This window comes from Opisthocomus hoazin, chromosome 4 (genome assembly GCF_030867145.1).
Source record: "Opisthocomus hoazin isolate bOpiHoa1 chromosome 4, bOpiHoa1.hap1, whole genome shotgun sequence".
NCBI classification, from domain to species: Eukaryota; Metazoa; Chordata; class Aves; order Opisthocomiformes; family Opisthocomidae; genus Opisthocomus; species Opisthocomus hoazin.
Genome location: NC_134417.1, coordinates 26,270,661 through 26,288,412, shown reverse-complemented (window position 1 = coordinate 26,288,412; position 17,752 = coordinate 26,270,661).

Genomic DNA, 17,752 nt, shown 5'->3' with positions numbered 1-17,752 from the left:
CAGCAAAAGTTTATAGCAGTTTCATTTTTAGCCATTAATAAACAGGCTAATCATTAACATTCATTACTGAGGAATGTATTGGATATTATCATATTGAGTTATTATTGCATTGTATTATTGAGTTGTTATTCTGAATACACAGCATGCTAAATATGGTATTTAATTGTGAATTACTGCTTCATTGCTCCATATTCTAAAGACACGGTGCAATATTTCACAGCTTTAGTGGTTTATATCTTATGCTTCTGTTTTTCACCACGTATTTTTGAAAGCTTTTTCCTTAAGACCTGTGTTTCTGTTTGTTATTTCATTCCAAATCACTATTTTCATGAAACCTCTAAGAACTAAAAATGGGAGATAACAGTTTAATGTTTCTTGAAATTATGTGTAATACTTGGAAGAATCACTGGACATGTACTAGAGCCTTCATGCCCATTTCCAGAATATGTTTTTGTATAGGAAAGCTGAAGAACTCAATACCTATTTCACTTCTGTGGCATGAGCCCTATTATTGCATGGTGGCTTTTCATGTAATGACAAACTGGTTATCTCTTCACTGCTAAGAGCATGACTTTCACTTGTTAAAAAATTTACTGTTAATACTTTGCTCTTCCTGTAAGTGTATATCACCTTATAAATTTGGTATTTCCATTTAGGATTATGTTAATGGAGAAGTTCATCTTCACTGTCAACAGGATACTAAAAGTCATTTGGTTTCAGACTTTGGTTCGATTTGGGTATATGTAAAACTCAGTAAAGTGGGCCACAGAATGACAGCTGAGCACCTGGAATATAAGCTGCAGATTTGATCCCTGCAGTCTTCACAATACAGGATATTTACTCCAGTGTTGGGAGATATTAAATTTCTGAGCTTAAAATTGATTATGTATCTGCATAAGGGAATATTAAATTCATTATACCGTCTGAAGGTCAGGACTCTTAACAGCTGTGAAAATCATTGTAATATAACTGCTGTTCAGTTGGTTATGTGAAATGAGTTTGTGGTCTTGGTCTGGTTCTTAGCTCTTGACTGGGACCTGGGTCACCAAACCGCACATCAGTTCTTTGCCTTTTATCTTGTCTTTCATTTCAGCAGGGAAGAATGCATATGGAAAGTGAATTAGGGCACTTCTATGTGAAGCTGGCATGACCTGTGAGTCAAGTGAGAGATACGAATGTCAACCCAATACATACTGCGTTTTCAAGATCTAGGAAGTTGACACAGTTGAAACAGATTTCATACAAAGAATATTCATAAGAGTGGAGATCCCAGTAGCAAGAATATTGGGGACTTCAGGGAGGAGAAGGAGTTTGTGGAGCTCAGACCTGTAAAATCTTTTTGTTTTTGCCTCTGTCTTAAATGATTACAGAGTTGACTTCACTGGAAGAACAGAAAGGAATAAAAAGAAGGTTAAAAGGAGATGGTTCTAGTCATAAAAATTGTAGGAGAGGCATGACTTGTTTTACTGATGTAAAATTCCCTGGGTACCAGAGTGACTTCACTTCTTAGTCAGGAGAAATCTTAGAGATGTGTCTGAAAGGGATACTCTTCTAAAGGAAATAATCTAACTGTGAAGTACTAAAAACAAATTTCCTCTCCAGCTGGTTCTTTAATTTAAGGTTTCTGGCTTTGGGTTAGGCAAATTATGTTTGAAGTTCCTGTCTTGTGAATCACCTGTATGGGACATCTTGTTCTTAAAAATACGTGCGCTTGTGAGAAGAAGAAAGACTTTTGTTGGCTTTTCACTTTTCCATGAGCGTTTGTTCCTACTGTCCTGCAACTGCCTCTGCATACCAGGCATGCATACGTGGAAGAGACGTGCTGACATAGACCCGCAAGGGGACCAGACTATTGTTGGAAAGACTGAAGTGTCGTGAGTCTGTTCATGGTACGGCCACACACTGGAAAACTGGGAAAATTTGTATCATTCCTTGCAAAGGCCTGTCCCCAGGCAGTATAAGCAACCCCTAAGGTGGGGGGTGGGAGGAGAACAGAATACCCAAAAGATGCTCAGGAACATCTCCTCAGTGATTTTCTGTCTTTCTTCAAGCACCATAATATTTTAGCATGCACTTTAATACATAATCCAACACTGCTTTTGCCCTCCAGACAAACTGAGCTCCCTTTTTCCAAGGTAAACTCTTAGAAGTCGCCTTGTTATGATATTCTGTACATAATAAATATCCCTATATACTAATGGCACAATCCTTCAACAGAAATGAACTACTGATGCATAAAAGGTTGTTACTGGCAGTACAGTGCCACTTACAGAAGCTCCTTCTCTTTTAAGAAGGCTCAATTACCTTTCTGAAACCACTGGGACATCACAAGGATAATGCTCCCTTTCAAGAAATCTCTCTCTTCGAAGTTCCTACTGATGGAAACCCTGTGTTGCTCAAAGGTGGCAATTAATCCTTAAACAAAGATATATTGCTTGTCATAGGTTCCTGCTGGTCTCCGGTTACACAAGAACCATTTTTATCTGCTAAAGTCTGACTTACTTCTGTTATTGTCTACTCCTGTCTTATAAACATCTGACATACATTTTCTGCCAAATGAGAATTTCATTTTACCATTATGGCAGCGCTAGGAGGTGCTTTTCATTTCATAACACCATCCCTGGGCACAAATAGCTACTAGTGAGACTAAATTCCCTAAAGCAATTTTCTTTGATATCCACACCCTCTCCTTGTTCTATTGGTACAATCAGAAGCTACAGATGGATGAAAGCTACTCGGTTACAAGTTCATCTCCTGTCAGCGTAGAAGTTGTTCTCTATAGTTTATTTCCAGTGTTTTGACCAATCTGTTATTTTAAAGTTTATTGTAGTTGTCTGTTAACAGATTGAAGTTTCTCCTGTTATTCAGCGTAAATTTTCGTTGTACTTATTTCATCACCTTTTTCCCTCGCCGCTGTTTCCCCTTTCTTTCAGCTTGAAAGCAGAGAATCACACACAATTAATACTTACATGAAAAAATATAACTAATTATGGAATTCTTAAGTAAAGTTTATAAAGTTTTGTTTCTTAATCTTAAGACACAACAAATTTCCTTCTAAGTATGAAACATGAAGACTGCTGGAAGAGAAGTGCAGACTTAAGATCCTGTTGTCACTTGAGTTGCTCCAAGGCACTAAGTCTGGTTGAGCAATATGAGACAAATTAATCTGTCAGCTGTTGGCTTCTCGATGGGTTTTGCAGGGTTGTTTTTCTATTTGTGTATGATGAACATTTGTTGTTCACCAGCTTTAGCAAATCTAGTGATATGGTGCAAAAGCAAGAAGTGGAGGAGAAATTTAGACAATTCTGCTTGCTCCTTTCACTGTTGTTCATAGGGTTAACAGCTGTCAATCCCACATACAAGACAGGAAAAGTCCTTCTCACATTGAAAGTGAATAAGCATTGAAGCTTCTGGAAAATGGGCTTGTAAGACATGCCCTCCACCACGAGCCTTCCAGCTGAGTCCCCGTCTGACGTAGCAGAGCTGCCTTCCAAGAAGGTGGTCCTCTAGCCCAGGAAGGAATGGCAGATGACAGGCCAGTTATGGCAGTCTGCAAAGCCAAGTATTGTGGAAACCTGGGTGAAATGGGAGGTAGGAAGAAGTTAATAAAGCAGTGAGAGAGGAAGGAAAAAGAAATTGAAGTACAAAAAAGAGAAAAGCTCTGTCTCTTTCAGTCCTTTAGCTTAGAGTTGCTAACTCTGCTTGGCCTCCTACTTTTTTTATCTATTCATAGTGATTTATTTAACACTTCTGTTTGCTTTAAAAACTGAAAGCACATCAAGGCTAAATATAAGCATATCTTCAGCTCTTTGTTCTCTCTTACAAAGGCTGTAGCTAAGATTCTTCGCTACCTTGCACCTTGAGATACTAATTACACTTGTCAAATTAGGTGTGGACTGCTACTACCAACATCAGAAGAGAGTTTTGTTTGATGTCTTACACCTTCCCTCCACACACTGAAATCACTACCAGAGGTGCAAGACACACTAATACCTACCTATCTACCTACCTGCACACACCAGCATTTACTTAAATCTTAGTTCAGTACCAGTTGTGATATGCCTTTTTATTCTTGTGATAGATGTGGTAGAAAGAGAAAACATTTATATTTAAGGTAAGCTTGACAATTTTTTTTGGCTGATTAAAAGAAATATATTATTTTCCATAGAACTTCCCTAATGATCTATTTCTTCCAGTAACCAGAGTAAACAGCTGCAGTCATCTCGTTGTGCCTCTGTGACATGGCGTGTTAGCCAGTGTTCAGCGGTCTGGAGCAGATTTAAATTCCCTCTCGCTCTGCTGTTGTCCTTCCCTGCGTTTCTTTCCACTGCTCACTCTTTAATGTGCAGTCAGGACCCCATTTCTATGGAGACCCGCTCATCGACCTGTTTGCAGTGGTTGAAGGTAAGCACATTCAGGAACCTTGGGACTCCAGCTCACACATTCCTCTGAGAAGGACCTTGCATTTAACCGCGTGTTACGCCTGTCTGCTCTTCTGCGTAAATAATAAATAGCAACAAAGATAATCCTATAGAATGCATTTCCCCTTTGAATGTAACCAGGAGCCCTGCAGAAGTGGCCATAGCAAAATATACCATAGCATTTGGAGAAAACAGTCAAAACTGTGTGTCCTGATAACACATCAGGGCCATCCGTGTGTGATACGTTTACTGGGGACTGGGTATCAGTCTTCATGAAATGTGTCTTGTAATAGATAGGTTTCAAAGAGACAGTTGTTACAGAGCTGCCACAATTTCAACTTTGAGCAATGAATACTTTAAATGTAAATTGCAATTATAAAATATAGTAATTGTGATTTCCAGGAGTTTTACTTTCCTATTTTATCCTGCTGTTTATACCCAATGAAGAGCTGTAGTGATATAAAATACATAGATTTGTTCAAATGCTCACTAAATACACTGTTTAATTCATATTGTTTTTAAATAGCTTCCTAAATTCTAGTGCATTTTGTTATTTTTGGATTTATTACTGCTTTAGTTCATAAAACTGCTGGATTCCAAAATCTGAATTGCAGTCCCTCTATTTTTCTTTACTACAATAAGTTGTATACAAGTATTCTTGATTACTTTCCTTTAGTTCCTCTTGAAATAATAAAGTAACAACTTTTTATGCTCTATTTAAATTTTGAGTGCCAGCCAAAATCCTTCTCTCCCTGTTTTAGCATCTCCTTAAAGTGAGTTTTCTAATCAGCTGTGCCCTCCTCATCATAAAGCTTCCCTCACTATCTTTGCTGATAACTCCAGAGATTTTCAGGCTGGGAGATTATTGGTCATGCTTCCCTAGTTATGCTTCCCCCAAGAATCTAGCCCTCAGGAAATTCATGCTCTGAACTCCTATTTCCTGATCTGGAGAAATATATAGATTTCACGAGCAGATGGAGACGTATAATTTTGAAGGTCAGCATTCAAGGAGGTTAGAAAACTTTAGCTGAATACTTTCATGCTCTACAATCTCATTTCCCTTTGTTTTCGGTAAATTTATTTAATTGATCTTCAGCTCATTTTCTCTGAGTGGTCTCTCTTATTTTTCGATAAAAGCCCTGAAAGGACAATATCCAATTTTAACTGTAAACATTAGTTTGAATCAAGACTGCCGTGGTTTTAAGAGGGTTTTTGATAACTCACCAACATGTGTGTTCAACAAAAAACATGGATAATCCACATGCTTAAGAGAAGACTGTAGAAAACAGACAAAGATATGCTTGTATGCACGTGCACGTATATGTCCAGGCACACGTACGCAGTCGGTCAGCTCTTCCAGACAAATTTGCACTTTTAGCCACCGTTGCTTCCGCCCACAGCTGTGCTGCACCGAGTGAAGCAAAGCCCTCTTCACCCTTCTCGGGGCTCCTTACAATGCCAATGTTTGCTCCTCCAGCAAAGTTCAGCAGAGACTGTGCTAGGCAGTATCTCCAGTTTGAGTCATATGAGCTAAAAATAAGTCAGAAATCAGAACGTGACTGCGATGGTTCAAAGAATGGGGTAAAAATGCAGAACTCGGAGTAACCCCATACAGGACAGATATACATCTGGAAAAGCATGTTCTCCCTCAGCAATCTTTCATGACAAATTTCTGAGTAATTAACAGCAAACAAATAAATTGAAAACTGAAATGCACATCTACATGTCCTATTTTTTTTTCTATTCCCTAATCAGCAATGAACTGATGTTACAAATGAAAAACTTGGATTGTAACTGTGAAAATAAACTCTGCAGAGAAAACATCAAGCTGCATTCAGAGCCAAGAAACGGTGCTTAACTCAGGCTGTAAAAGGAAAAGACAGTCAACAGCAGAGAGAACTCCTCATTGTGAGCTGGGTTATTATGCTTACATTCGAACGTTATCAAGTGTTCAGATGTGAGATGTGATTTCTAAACATGTTCATAAGCCTATGGTCTCAGAAATGGATTCACTTTTAGAAGACACTGCAATGTATATATCTCCACAAATATTCAATAGAACTTCTTGATCTTTTCTCCCTTACCCTCTTCTTATGGTTAAACATTATTAAGAACTTTATTCATAAGATCTTTTTTTCCGTGTCCTCTGAGCTATACCAGAGATGCTTCTATGTTAAATGTGGTCTAAATCGTAACATTGTAGTTGCTGTTTCTATTTCGCCTTGTTTCCAAGCAGCTCTGTTTTTTGAATAACGGCTCAAAAATGCATCATCTGGTTCATGCAATAAGGCTGAACAGATATGAAGATACTTCTACTGATGTCTCTTTCTAGCAATATTTTTAGCAATCTTCCTTGATTCTACTACTTTTAAGGTCAGTTCACTCCTTATTTAGTGAAATAAACTTTGTAAAGCCCCTCTTAACAGATCAGCAACTTGGGATTTTGGTTGTTTTTCTCTGTGTTCCAGTAGAGTTTTGCCTGGGCTTTATAATACATCCATTTGAGGATAAGAAATCTATCACAAGACGTGACAAGGACAAAAGCTTCACTGGCTTGCGTTGCAGAGATAGGGTTAAAATGCTTTTTGTGCAGTGCGCTTTGCTGTAACTTGCAGTTCCCACCGATGCTCCGTCATCGCGGTCTTTCACTCTGTCCTCTGCTGTCTAGTACAACTCTTTCTCTTGCTTCAGTTGGTTTCATCCTTTCCCTTTTGTCTTTTGCGTTTGAAGGCAAGGTCAGAGAGCCGCTCGCCTGCACGGGCTCCCAGCAGAGCAGGAGATGGCTGATGTGAAAGCCCGCTCCGAGCCACGTGGGGGTACGGAGGACGCCTGAAAGGGAAGTTCTAACAGGAAAAAAGAAAGCTGGAAGGACCCAGAGGTTTAAGGCATAACCCTTTGGAAACAAGAGGTCAGTTAAAGGTTTAAAATTGTATGTCATTTTTTTTCTGTCTTTGTTGGAAAGTTCCTTTAGAGCCCAGCTGGAAGAAAGGACTCAAAGTGATAGGAGGGTTTGCAAGAGCACTGGTTTTTCTGCCTTATCATCAGTATTGCACACTTTGCAATATCCGAAGTCTTACTTTGCTGTTTAAAAGTCTGTGGAGAGAAGAGTAAATTATACCCTTCAGTGACAAATTGACTGTATGAGTAAAGTGCACACACAGAAAACTAATTATACAACTTTAACTTCGAAGCTTTCCTCCTTCCTCCCTCCACCCAAAGAAAGACTGTGGTAACGTTGCCTAAAACAGCTTGCAGCACTATTAGTTCTCACCCCATGTAGCTACACGTTGTGCTTTGAACGTAGGTCATATGATGCAGAGAGGTGATGATTTCTTAGAGCTGGGTATCCGAGAAGGCTCCACAACAGACGGGGCTGAGGGGACCGCCAGGCATTTTGCTGAGTCTTTGTAAGTAATACAAGGCATCCAGGTGAAACACATCAAATAGTCACTCCTCTTTTTGTTAAAAATATCAAACCTATGGACTTACTGCACAAAAGCATCTGGTCTGGCAATTTCTTTAATTTTTCCTCTTTTTTTTTTTTTCTTTTGGCAGCACAGTTGCGAAAGAGAAATATTCTGGCATTCTGCAAAGAACTGTAATCTGATTTTCTAGCTCAGAATTAATTTTGATTTCAAATATGACCCAACAGAGATACAAATCTTACTTAAACTTGTCAAACCCTGGATAAAATATTTCAGTTGATGAAGACTGACATTGTTAACCAAGATGTTTGATTTGTGAAAATGTTCTCCATTCCAGCTTTTTCTTATGAACTGTGAATAGTTTTAGATATGTCATTGCATATCGAAGTGACCAGCAATTAGCTTGATCACTTTACATGTGCAATATATGACAATAACTACAATATACATGTACAATATGTGGCGTAACTAAATCATGTGTCTCTAATCGCTTACATTTTGTAACTGCAAGGATGAGATTTTAATTATTGAATTAAATTATTAAAACAGAGCATCTGTATTACAAAATTCAGAAGTCTGACAAGTGTTCTGGAATCAGCTGAACAAACTCCAGCCATTTATATAGGAAGCCCAAACACGTGAAATATATGTTTTACTCTATCCCTGTTCGTGACGTTCCTTAAGTAAGGAAGAAATCCTTCCTCCATGTGAGGTATCCCTAAATATGCAGGCAGCCCAATTGAATTCTAAGGTATTAAGTAAAGGTTTTCACATTCAAGACTTAAATTGTAGTATTTTGAGCCTGAATTACTAGGTCTTTTTTATGGTCTGTGAAATATATCTTCTTTGAGACTGGTCAGTCTCATTTAGAAAGCAGTGTAGATTGCATACCCTTACATTTCTAGAAAAGCTATATGAAGGGGATTGAAACCTTTTGCTTTCCCTGAGACTGCTGAAGGTGAGCGCAAGGTGGAGTCTGGCTCAGCAGCAGGGTTAGGGTAGGGCTGTGTGTGCGTGCCCTTGTTTTGCATACACTTGTGCAAAATGCCAAAAAGTTCATTTGGCTATTAATAGAAAACTAATTTGATACTTTTAGATAGTGCTACTCAAATGAGTCTTGATAAAAAAATTGTTGGATTGAGACCTAATTTTACATATCATGTCTGATCCTGTTACGTATTCATTATTCACAGTGTTTGATGCACAGTTTTTGAAAACAAAACCAAACCCACCAAATATTACCGATGCATTTTGTAGGATGATTGACTCACCAGCAGTGACAAAATTGTTGTTTTTCCATGATGGAATAGCTAACCTTAAAAAAAACCAAACACGAACAAACATCCCCCAGAAAAACCAACAAAACAAAACCCCAAAACACAGCTTAATCACAGAAGTGTTGAACCCTGTTATGCACAAGTGCTTTTGTTCGGACAACTAAAAATATTTATCCTAAAAAAACCCCCAATTATCAATCCTAATGGAAATAAAGAGCCGTGGTAATCATGTTTATGGAGTTCACGACCTATTTTAAGCTGCTCACACTGAACAGCAGCTTGGAACTGAAATATGAGGCTGGAGCTGATCAAAACACGCAACTGAGTAGTGCAGAGAAATTGCAAATAACCACAGCAAATTGGCTATAAACAACATGTAAACCAAGAACTGATTGTTTTTGAAACAGTGCAAGGCAAACAGGACTATCCTAAACCTCGTCAAACCACTGATCTTGAATTCAGTTCAGTTCTTGTCCTTCATTCCAAGTCTGAAGACTCAAAGGTCTAAGGTTAGGGAGGAGCTATTGATGCATTTTGTGATGGCTATGGGGACTGTATTGAATTTTTAATTAGAAAGGTAGAAAAATTGTTATAGCAGCACAGATCTACAATACTGCTAAGACTGACCAATGTCATAGTGTGTTGAAAGTTGCATCTTCAGTCCTCCATCAGCTTGGGGAAAAGACAATATCAGAAAGCTTTAGGAAAACTTTGTGCTATTAATGTCTAAAATGCCCCTAACCATGTGAGTAAGCAGCAGTGACCTGGTTATATGGGAAAACCTACAGAAAAACTTACTCAAGCTATTTTAATTGATTGTTCAGTCACCTGCAAATGATGCCCCTGGCTACAAAATGCAAATTTGCCTCAAAATATTCTTGTTCGTATGATGAGAAAGAGGTCTGCTGTACTTTGAATCTCAATAAGCTTGGCTTGAGAACCCTCTCCTCTGCACACTTTAAGGCGCATATGGGTATATATGGATATATATAGTATACATATACAAATTCTGTGTTTTAAATATAGATATAACATCTATTTATTTATATATATTTAATAATGTGGACTTGTAGACAATACTTCAAGGTAAAAAAGACACATCACATCAGTTTTTGCAACTGGGTGAAAACATGGATGTTAGCCCAGGGCAAGTACTAGCTCTTGCTTTAGTTGTGACTCTGCACTTTGAAAACATAGGCTATCCGCTTAAGGAGATGAAAAATCAGATGAGCCTCTGCTGATGAGCCATGTATTGTACAGAAAGAGCAACAACAACCTTAGACAATACTTGCTGTTCACTGTTGTGTGATGGGTGTGTAAAAAAACTGTTTTGAGTTCAGTAGACATTTTGTGGTTAAAGAAATGTATTCACAGACTGGGGCCATTATTGTTGAAGCAGTGAACTTTCTATGCTGCTGAGATCAGCTTAATTAGACCTGAACTCGAATGGCATCTTCTACTGCTAGGGAAAAACAAAAGACATAAAGATGAGAAGCAGCAGACAACTTGCATGGCTTGTTTAAGCAGGTCATCCTTTATAAATATCACCAATGTGGAAAGACAACTGTAGAGCATGTACTCTAAATGCTGATTTCTTTAACTAAATTACAGAGCCGTACCAATGGTGGTTGGAGCGGACCTCTGGAGAGCTGTGGTCCAGCTCAAAATGTGATCTCGCTGGTGGTCCCTAAGTGACCTACCTGGTTGCATGTCCATGCCCTTTCCCCAGGCAGTCTCTGTGCATCTCTAGCAAAGCTTGATGTCCCGTTGACTACTGATGGCAGGGTCCTCTGTACCTCCTGGATATCCTTCGGTCTCCCTCATGGTAGAAAAGCTCTATCTCCCGCTCCTTTGGCAAGAGCTTAAAAAATGTGAGCTGATAGTAGAGATACAACTCTTACCACTATTTGTCTTCTAGATCATCCCCTCAAATCCTGGAATATTGCTGCATGTTGCAGTTTCCTGGTGTTTTCGCCAATCTTGTCTTAAGTTTTCTAAATTACAGGTTGATACTTCTTCCTGAAACACTATTCCACAATCTAGTATGTTTCACTGTCAAGGAAATTTCTTCACAATGTTTTAAGCTATACCCCCATAGGTAATCCTACATAATTTTTTCTTGGTTTGGCTCATTTGTCGAATATTTATACGTGTTTCATATGCCTATTTATTCATTACTTAGCCAAATTTTACATACTTAGCTCATCCTCCAATCTTCAAGTATTTTCCCTAAAGCTTTATTTTAGCTCAGAACGTGATTTGATTGCTAGTGCAGGAGAAAGACTATTTTTCAGATTTATATTACCCTAAACATATTAAGGCAATATCTGTACTTATTTATACCTCATGCAGCATCAGTGAATTCAGAAGTATTAAATAAGTACAGAAATTGGTCTGTTGGGATTGTGTTGCACTTTGGACAGCATTTGGTAATCTGAAGTGACACTCAGCTGAAAAAGAGCAAAGAGCAGTGAGCCAGAATACAGTGCCTTTGCAAAGGCATATTTCCTTCTTTGCCTTCTGATTATTGGAGAGCAGAGAAGTAATGCAGGTCTGTGCTGCAGAAATAAAAAAGTGCACGCATGTTTGTACGTGCGTATCTTTGTGTAGATGCATATGTGGACATACGGATGGTAGAGAGCATCGGAGCTACTTGCCGAGAGAATGGAACAAGCACAAAAGAGAAATTAGTAATAACCAGTGTTTTCCACACCATTGCATTAATATTATTGTTGTTCTTTTTTGCTGCAGTTTGGAAAATGCATTCTTTCTGCCTTCTTTTCTTATTTTCTTATTTTAAAGGTGTTAATATGTTCTGTTGATGCATATCCCATATTCTGAGCATGGCAGACTGGTGCTCTGCTCCAGCCCTCTTCAACATCTATTAGAAGAACTCTTTCTTATTGGCTTCTGTGGCATGTGAGCTCTGCACAAGATTGTGCCAAGCAGTCCAACTTATTGAGGTTATTCCACTTCCTTGCGCCAGTGGGACCCTTGCGTCGATGTGTGGTAAAGGAGGCAGGTATAATTCTCAGGTCTAGTGGTCTTGTGTTTGATGAGGGAAATAAAAGTGTCATTTCTTTGGAACTCTGCAAACCTTAATTCTTGGCTATGAAACAGCGTTTGGGGGAAGTGGTGTGTAGGCCATCTGCCAATGTTGCCTGGGGTTGGATGTGTTGCTGAAATCCCAGTCTGAGCATCTCACGATGAAGAGAAGAAGCTTTTGTCAGTTATTTCTGGATATTAAATCAATGACTTTTTCAGGTATGCAGCAGTTTTAATATTTCTCCAAGAATATCTTGCAGAAAGAGCTGGAAAGTATATTACAGGGTATACAACATCTTCAATATGCCAAAACCATCTACAGTCCACTCCCCACACCTCCGAGCAAAGGCACCGACCTTACACTCCGATAGAATTATTTCCTTAATTTAACAACCAATTGAATAAATGTTTGGAAATCATAAACAAAAAAGCACACAGAGTAAAATAAATTTTAAAAGAGTGTTATCATAAAAACGGTAAAAATTTAGCAACTTTTTCAGCCTTTTTTTCCTCTTCCAGAAATAGCTCAAAACGATTGATAATCTCCAGGAGGTTAATTTACAGTACCTACTATGATGTGAGTTTTCTCCAAGCAATGGGAGGCACCGAGGTGGTGTGAAACCCTGCTCTGTAGCCAGGGGAGGGACTAGTACAAGCTACAGAATAAAGAAATCTAGGGTCCTCATTGATAACCAGGTTCATAACAGTATAAAGTGCTCCCATGCTGTGTAAAATCTTCACCCCTTTGCTTTACGAGGGTATTTTGATATATACCATGTTCCTGGTTTTGCTTTTATTTGACATCAGACTACATTTTATGGACTTAGCTAAACCTTATCTTTCCTTGTCACAGCTAAGTCCTTATTAGCAGCTGCTCAAGGAGAATGTATCTGGCAACAGATTTACTTAAATGCCATCACCTGAACCCTCATCCCTACACACAGCTGGGGGAGACCTGGGGGAATCTGTCTGGCTGTTCTTACGCTGCCAGGGTGGTGATGGTGATCATTCAGCCATGCTCCCCAAGGAACTGGGCTGTTTCTTTTTCCTTGTCTTGTTTTAAGCTGCAGTGTCACTTTCTATTAATTTCTACCGGGCTGGCAGAATTCAAACAGATATCTACGTGTTGCCTCTATTGATTTATTCCTTCTCGCAGTTGTTGCAAGTCTTCATTGCTTCGGTAGCTTTCCTGGCTGTCTCTATGTTGTTTCAGGTTTTTGCTGCACTGTTGCTCCTCGTGGTATTAGTACTTTTCTGTGCAGTTCCTTGTGCTGAAGGAAGCATCACCTCCTGCACTGCTCATCCAGGCTGAGTTGGGCAGAAATAAAGGAGAGAAGAGGGTGCGAAACCTTATGCTTGTGGTACAGACACTCCACCTCTGAAAGCTTCATATCAGGTGTGGACAGCACTTCCATTTATTTATTTCTTTTTTAAAATGGCAACTACACTGCCAAGCTCACAGCTGACTCTGCAGCTCTTACGTTCACCTCACAGCACCGGTAAATTAAAAGAAGAAAACATTGTCAGCATTGTTAGTCTTGACCCGTGTAAATTTTATCACCATGTCTAAAGAAAAAAGCCAAAAGACATGTCAACCTTTAAGCTAAAGATGATGAGACTAATTTCGTGAGTTTGTTTTTCCCCACAGAAAAAATTATTAAGGAGAAAGAACATTGTGGAGCTGAACAGGAGAACATTCTCCAGGGATGGAAAAGTGGATGTCAGATTAAATTAGTTCTTAAATTTATTTAGAAGAGGACAAATGAAGTCTACCATAGGACATGGGCTACAAACTATTTTCTTGGATATCTTCAGGAAAAATTGGAGCAAAGGTATTAAAAATGTAAGTGAGAACAACTTATAGCTATGTTTTTTTAAAAAAAAAATCTTTTTCAAGGAAGACTCCAAAAGAAATAAATATAAAGAAGTGTGTTTTAAAAAATTCTAAGGTAGTCATGATAAAGGTTCAAAGATTCAGGAATGGCTGAGCCACTCTTCTATCTGCATACTTTTAATTCAGCTTTTTTGTATGTTTGAGTTAAAATAGTCTTAAGGTAGTTGCTCTAGTACAAAGGCTTTTACACATCTCTAATCAGTTCTCCACTTCTTAAGGTTTTGACTTTGATCACCTATAAAACACTAGCTATAAATGAAAAAATACAGTCCTTTCAATTTTGAACTGGGAAGGTAACATTTCAAATGCTACATTAAGCTTTCAAGCACGGTATTTCTAAAAAGAAAGATAAATAAGAGAGTTGGGAAGAGCGCAAATAAGAGTGAAATGTTTACAATGTCGGACTGCAGGAAAGCTGAACATATTGAATTTGGAGGAAAGCAACAACCATAAAGCAACAGGCTGCAAATCCATAAAGTCGTTTCATGGGAAGGAAAGGGACTAATTGCCCTTGTCCATCTTCAAGGTTAAATGAAGGAGTTATGGGGCTAAATAAGAAAACATGTAACAAGAGGCCTTGATGCTTCCTGCTATGGAACTGTGTCTTCAGTTGTTAAAAGTTTTGCTGAATAGTGATGCCATGGGTTAAATTATTTTTTGATGGACTTATATGGTTCAGACCATCTGAAAACCCAAGTTTTATCGGAAGTTGACTACTTTCAGTAGTAAGATTAGGTAAAGTTCTGAGGAGTAGAAACTATTTTTTAGAAGTAATGGTTGCACATGCTAAAACGTTTTGGTTATGTGCCTTAAAATTAATTTTTAATATTCTTTAAGGGAAAGCAAGAAGATACCTTTCCGTATTTTTGAAAGTGCTCAGAAAGTTAGGAAACAGCATTAAGCAATAAAGCAGAAAAAATGCATTCCCTCTGCCCCCTTTCTTTTCTTTATCTTTCTCAATTTTGAGATCCTTCAAAGCATCCAGGGAAAGCGTATTGACAGTAAACATACTTTGCTTAGTTACCGTCAGTGCCTCAGTGGTAATCCACGGCCCCTGGGGGTCTGCAAATCATGGATTGAAAACAGCTATCTGGATAATAAAAGCTGCAGGATAACTCATTTAAAAGTTACTTTGCAGAAATTATGATTACCGAGTCTTGCAGCAATATACATATGAATTGTCTCTTGACTTTGATGGAGTCAATTAAAGCCACTTAATTAGCGCAGTTAGTAATCATCTGCTAAAATTACAGACTTTCATTTCTGTTATGATTCATCTATTTTAATATCATTTGAAAAATGACCCTGTGTAGACAGATTTGGTTAAGTATTTTCTTTAGTTTGCAGCTTGCTTTTGCACTGAACGACTATTTTTGAACATTTGGCAGGTCTTTTAATATTTTAGACTTCTTACAGCAACATAATTTCTTGTGCAGGTCTCTTTTTTCTACTTGCTTATGGTTCCTGTTTTGATTCTTTGTTATCACTCATGCTGAAAACTTTTTCTGAACTCTGAGACACATGCATCCGTTTTCCTTAGTGCTTTTACAAAATTAATTTACTAATCATGAAAGGCCAGTGAGCTTCCCTTATGGGAGACTGTTGTTTAATGCACTAGACTAGACTCTTGGATTGCACTTTGATTTTGAAATAAATCTCTGCTCTCTTTCAAGCAGTTCCTCTACAGGGAAGCCTGATAATTCTGTATTTAATATATATGCTGGGAAAAATGGCAGTGGAAGAAGCAGATCCTGTAAATCCTCACTGCCAGCACCGTGCCAGCAAGGCAACTGGCTCATTACTGCCAGGGAGATCTGCCTAACAAAGCAGGGTAAGAGCGACCTTGAATCATACCAGGAAAGGCAATCATAGTAATAACGCTTTTCGATATTGATTCCTCTTTTCGATATTGATTCCTCTTAACTTCTGCTGGCAACAAAAAAATCTTTTCACACTTAGCAGGGATTCTGTTATTGTACCCGGTCTGAATGCTGATGTCTAATGTGTAACCTGTAGCATCCCCAAATCGGTAATTTTTCTCTGACTAGGAAATGATTCTCAGACACACAAAGCACTGCTATCGGATGTGGCTCATATTTGGTTGCTGGATTTGATTCTGTGGTGACAAATCCCTTTAATTTTAACTTGCTCGTCTTTGGCAAACAAGTGGGAATCCAAAATATTGCAAGCATTATTTTCAAGCAAAGCATTTATTTTGACAGTATTGAAAAAACAGAAAAAAGGAGAGATATTATCCTGTGACAACATATCTTTTTATGCCTGAGAGTCATTGATTCACAGCAGAGGCATTTACAGCTCTTCACATGCAGCACATGCCTCAAAAACTGTTTACAAGAACAAGAAACATCTGGCAAGATGACCTGTGAAATTCTGAGGGTTTTTTCTATAACAATTATTCCAAATTCATGCACCCATGAAAGGATGGGGTGGGTGGAAGATGGCTTTGAACCGCCTCTGCTTTCCTATTTTCTAGGTCCCTGTCGCTATCAGACCAGATTTACGCAGTGGCTGTACAGCCTGGGAAATTACTGTCGTGCTCACGAGGGAATAAGTTCACCACAAAGGATGCAGCCCACAAGCACGGAGTGCTGATAGAGAGGAAGCAGAAGGTGCTCCAAAGGTGTCCACACAGACAAAGCATCTCCTTGTCCCCCTTGGCCTTGGGGTGAGCCAAAGCGCCTCCTGGGTGAGCGTTGCACCGCTGCTGAGACTCAGGATGGAGAAGGATTAATAAGAGTCCCACATGTATGTCCTGAAGAAAATGCAGTAGTGATTTTATAGTGCGATTTCACCTCTGTCAACTAAACCAAGCTGGCTGGTTTTATTTTTCCTTGGGATGCTGGGGATATGTTCTGGCCATGTGACGTACCTTACTCCTTCGCTGATGGTTCGGAAACTCCTTTCTGTTTTGCTGAGCAGCCTGGAAGAGTGTCTTCTCTCTCTGAATTGAAGCGAACCTGCTGCATTCTTTCTTTGTGTGGTTTCTGGCTTTGTCCATGTGGGTTTTTTTGGGGTTTTAAAATTATAGTTCCCACTCACCCCACCCCCCAATAAGAGAAGTGTCTGTACTTTACCAAAGTGTTTTGGTTCCCAGAGCACAGAATTGTTGTCACTTGGGCAAATTTTCTTCTCAGTTGCATGGGTATCTCCAGAGGAGTGAGACTGAAGTCAATAATATATTTCAGATTTATTTTGGCCTTAAAATTCTAAATCTGAATTCAATTTTAGATTCATAATATAAACACAACACAAATGAAAAGTGATTTAAATAAATACATCTGTTCAATGAACACATTCTTTTGCTTTTTAAATATTTCTCAGATTTGAGTAATATAGAACCATATAGAATGTTCCACTTGCATTTAATTTTCTTTATCTATGTGTGTATATGACCTTGCCCTTGTGGGAAATGTGTCCAGGCCTGGGCTCCATAAACCATCACAGAATCACAGAATCACAGAATAGTAGGGGTTGGAAGGGACCTCTGTGGGTCATCTAGTCCAACCCTCCTGCCGAAGCAGTAAACATATATTATATCCATGTGACAGACTGAATTGTAAGAATTGTTACAATACAGAGATCAATAACACATGTTGGAATGCTGTTATTAAATATAGCAGTGCCTCAGTAAATGAAAAAACACTTCAGCTTTCTATGAACCAATGTTTT